Here is a 5000-nt window from a genome sequence, read left to right as displayed (position 1 = left end):
CCTTGGAGTTGCAGTTCCAAGTAATGTTACTATTTCGGTGGTCGAACTCTTTTAGCTTGCAACTTGGCCTTTTCCACCACCACTCAACTATTAAACCTAATTTTTCTGCGTTCTGTAAATATGATGCTGCCATGAAACCAGTATTACTAATTCCTTTCTTTTATTTACAAAATATCTAAAACTGAACCACCCAGGATGAATCAATCTCTCTCACTCTCTCCCTCTCCCTAAAAATAATGACACACACACACACACACACACACACACGAATATGATGATGCATACAAAAAGACAGGGTAGCCCAAACATTTAAACTTAAAAATACTCTCAAGGAATAGAAGATACTTTCAAGGGAGTTACAAGGAGTAGGATGTCTCAAAGACTTGTTAGGTTAGTCCATCCGAGGAGGCATCGTGTGCTCACTTATCTCTAGGAGAGAGAGAGAGAGAGAGAGAGAGAGAGAGAGAGAGAGAGAGAGAGAGAGAGAGAGAGAGAGAGAGAGAGAGAGTGCATTTCAACGCTAGACGCGAGCCAAAAAACTGCAAGAAAACAAGAGAAAAGACTTCCCAAAGGAACCTTATTCAAGCGAACTATTCTCAAGGCAGCGAAAAGAGCTCAACAAAATGAGTAAAACATTCACAAAATGATTAAATACCCAAAAAAGAAAAAGGAAAAATATTATATATATATGTGTAATTATATATATACGCATATATATATATATATATATATATATATATATATATATATATCTATATATATATATATATATATGTTTATATATATATATATATATATATATATATATATATAATGACATTTATCATTTATACATACATACCCATACACATTTATTATATATGTAGTATATACTTTTATACAGAGAATTTGTTCTACTTCAACTTCCAATCCTCCACCGAAATGTTATAAAAAGAAGACTGCTTCAAGCACTATCCATGCATTTGCCTTCATCTGTAACTGACTCACAGAACAATACTGGAATTCGCCTTCCTGAAACTTCAAGCAGATCCTTGAAGAACAGGACAGTCAATCACTAACTTCAATTACAAGCGTGAATGAGAGGGAAATGGAACGAACTTTCCTCTCAGAAGTTCTAGAACGCCAACGCAACTTCATGATACGGAATGCAGGCACCTGCGTTCCACAGTTCGGAAGGAAGCACTATAGTATACCTACTTTGTAACTTTAGTCATAACTGATCATTTACTGAACACTATATCACAATAAAAACAAGGGAAGAGGTCAAAATTGGTCAATATAATTGCAATCTTTAATAAACTCAGCTGGCTGCTTTCAAGAATATTGTTAACAAATTTAAACTAATCCGTAAAAAACAATCATGGAAGTCAGAGAGAGAGAGAGAGAGAGAGAGAGAGAGAGAGAGAGAGAGAGAGAGAGAGAGAGAGACTAAATTTATCCCTTGCCTCCGACATGTGAATGATCACCGAAGTTCTGCAATTAACTTGGCATAAAAACGGTTGACCTTACTGAATATGAATTTCAGACTCACAATATATTGCATATTCATTTTCTTTCGCACAACGATCCAGAAGCTCCCATAACAAAGCGTTGCCTTTCGACCAATATATCTATACACAAACACACACACCACACACACACACACACATATATATATATATATATATATATATATATATATATATATATATATATATTGTCAGGGATATTCAAGAGTATAAATCCCTTAATTTCACTTACACACACACACACACACACACACACACACACACACACACAACACACATATATATATAATATAATATATATATATATGTAAAAACACTAACGCATTATTACGTATTGCGAATAGTGGCTAACTTAGGTAAATATGAGAATAAGGATGACACCAAAATATTGCGCAAGACTGAAAGATTACCCAGACTTAACATACAATGAAAATAAGAATCTCACGCTGGGTACGTTCTTGTAACAAAATGCGGCTCAAGTGTGAAGCCACAGTGTTGTTATCCATATTAGAAGGCCACTCTGAATTTGAAGTCCAATACTGTTAAAGAATGAAAGCTCAGCAGTAGCAGACATTAAACAAGAACGAAGGAAAACTGATTGCAAAGCGTTCTAGATTTTGTCAATATACAGAAACTTGCACCACACACACAGAGATCTCCAATTTGGCTGCTGGATAAATCATTACTATATACAATGCATGAGGTACAATAAAAAAAAATCTCTAATTTGTCCGCTAGATGAATCATTACAATATATACAATGCATGAAGTACAAATGATAATAAGTGTTGGTATCCACGTAATTCGTTCATTCATTTAGGCTTCCTTAGAGACAATGGTAAGAAGTCAATAGAAGTGCTTAGGTGTTGAAGTATTCCCTATTTGATCTTCCTGCTAAACGCTGTAAAAAGATGTTCATTTAATCGGTAACCAAAATCATACACAGAAGTGCGATTTGAGAAACAAGTTTAAGATTTAGCCTCGAACTTCAGAGAGCCTTTCATAACAACAGCTGCACCTCCGTCGCTTGCTAGCATGTCCGTACGCGCGCACACACAAAAGACGTAAAACAAAGCTGCCTCATTCATATTGGAGCAGTCGACGGTGCGTCAGGAGAACCTTTACCAATTCTAGGAAGGCGTTAAAGGCCGGGCGTCCGAACACTTCCACTTCCCGAAACGAACATAAATAGCAACGTCAGCCTGGCCTCGCGTATTGGCCTCCAAACCATCATTTTCGTGGGCCGGAAATTCAATACGTTTGCTCAGTTTTAGGTATAATTCATCTACGCACTGACTGGAAATAACTGACCAATTTATTCCCGCGAAGAGAGAGAGAGAGAGAGAGAGAGAGAGAGAGAGAGAGAGAGAGAGAGAGAGAGAGAGAGGCTATGGTTTCACACATTTCATGAGATGGTGTAAGTGTGAAACATCATAATGCAAGCGAATATTTACCCTTTGCAATAGAATCTAGAAAAAGCTAAATCAAAGAACTTTCTGGTAAATCTGGGAAATATTCAAGAGAATGACATTTAGAGGTTACCAAGAAATGTTATTTATTTGATAGACTGATAAAAGAAAAGAAAGAATGAAACAGAAAAAAAGAACGCCATGCACTCCACCTTGTCAAAACAAACGCAAAATGTAAAGGTCGCGTACGAAAATAAATACATTCATAAAGAATATTTCAAGTGAGCGCAAATCATAGACAGTACAGATGTAACTGAATATTGATCTCGTTTAGTTTATCAGTGCTAGGAATATTATTTAAATCTATGTGAAGTTATGCGTGTGTGGCCTTCGATACTGGGCAACTGGGAGCAAAACAGCAAGGGTAACATTATCTCATTAATGACGTTCGTCTTTCTACTTTAACAAGTTCAATAAAAAGGCTGCCTCAGCAAAAGACAAATACAACAGCTTCCGCAACAATATCCTGTTTGCAGCGGCGGGCTTTTCTATCGCTGCGAAATAACCTGCCTGCCTGCTGGGGACCGTCTCGGCAGAAGAAAAAAGCAGAAGCATCGGGAGCGAAGGTCTCCCTTTCATCATATCTGTATGATATTTGCATGACATCAAGGAAAAAGAAATTCTGAAAAATTACTAATGGCGCTGGTCAATGGTACAATGTCTAGTCTTTATGCTACATAATGCATTCTCTGCGCTTCGGGGAAAAGCTATTGACATACTCTTAATAACACATGAACACTTCTTTTCACAGCCATTCTTGAGACGCAGCTGCATCAATCTATATTGCTGGTGAGCTTGATTGGAACGTCCCTCTCACAGATTTGACAGTTTCGAGAAAAGAGAAAAGGAAACAACATTGCTTCCCCTCACAAGGCATACCGGCCTCTCTCTCACCAACATTCGAAAAAACCGATAGCTCTTTATTCTATTTTTTCAATTGACGTGTTCTGGATCTTGCTTACATCTCTTGTTAGGTATACTGCTCCAGTCACTCTTGTCTTTTTCTGAGCGCTTACCTCTGGCAATAAATAACGAGTTCTATTCAACACCTCAGTTCATTTATGTAAAAGCTTCTTGTTCTCATCACATATAATAAATTCAACGAAGGCTGTCGCATGTATATAACATTTTTCTTCTTCACACACACACACAAACCAAACATTTAAAATATATACAGCTTACACATGCATGTGAATAGGTAGTTTAGCTTATACTTTTACATTTACAAATGTAAATAATGGAGAAGCAGATAACATCAATTTAGTAGTTAGAATAGCGAGGGCAATTTTTGTTGCATACCAAGCAAACACTCAAAATCCTAAAATCTCATACGGGAATTATCACAAAATATGAATCCTAAAAAATTACATTTTTAGTGTCATATCCTATGACAACATTGCAAGAGAGAGAGAGAGAGAGAGAGAGAGAGAGAGAGAGAGAGAGAGAGAGAGGGGCCTTCAACGTTCTGACAACTATCGCCTGGCCGGGGCTAAGCCCTTTGGATGGAGGAAGGAAACGTCAGTGGATCCATCGTAAAACGTTCATCTTGATTGCTGGGCGGAAGAGGACAGAACACTAAAACTGGATTAGTACTTTTACCTTTTCATATTCATCTCTTCTCTCTCTCTCTCTCTACTCGTCTCTCTCTCATCTCTCTCTCTCTCTCTCTCTCTCTCGTACAAGCACCGATATATATATATATATATATAATATATATATATATATATATATATATATATATATATATGATGGATGAGATAGTTTAGACTAGATTAACACTCAGATTGTGCGGTTTTAGTCGGCAAAACCCCATACAGTTTACAAAGTTTATGTTAATAAGGTGACTTGCAATAAATCTATGAAACACAGCAGTGCTGTGGCCAAGGTGTGTACACGGGATGAAATCATGTAGCTGAATCTCTCAAATCTTCATAAGCAACGATATCCAGATAAGGACCTCTTGAGTTGGAATTTCGCAAAAGACTAATAAAGGCTAATCCAACCACTGCCAAGCCGAATAAAA

At 37.0% G+C, this 5000-nt stretch overlaps 1 protein-coding gene across 1 annotated transcript in view; it reads right to left on the bottom strand.

Annotated features, from left to right (window-relative positions):
• LOC135223654 (transmembrane and coiled-coil domains protein 1-like) overlaps positions 1 to 5000 on the bottom strand; it is a gene marked incomplete in the record, with an annotated part of 392453 nt that overhangs the window by 107319 nt on the left and 280134 nt on the right.

This window comes from Macrobrachium nipponense, chromosome 10 (assembly GCF_015104395.2).
Source record: "Macrobrachium nipponense isolate FS-2020 chromosome 10, ASM1510439v2, whole genome shotgun sequence".
Lineage (NCBI taxonomy): Eukaryota > Metazoa > Arthropoda > Malacostraca > Decapoda > Palaemonidae > Macrobrachium > Macrobrachium nipponense.
The sequence above is the reverse complement of the archived record's forward strand: the minus strand, read 5'-3'. Positions and strand labels throughout refer to the sequence as shown.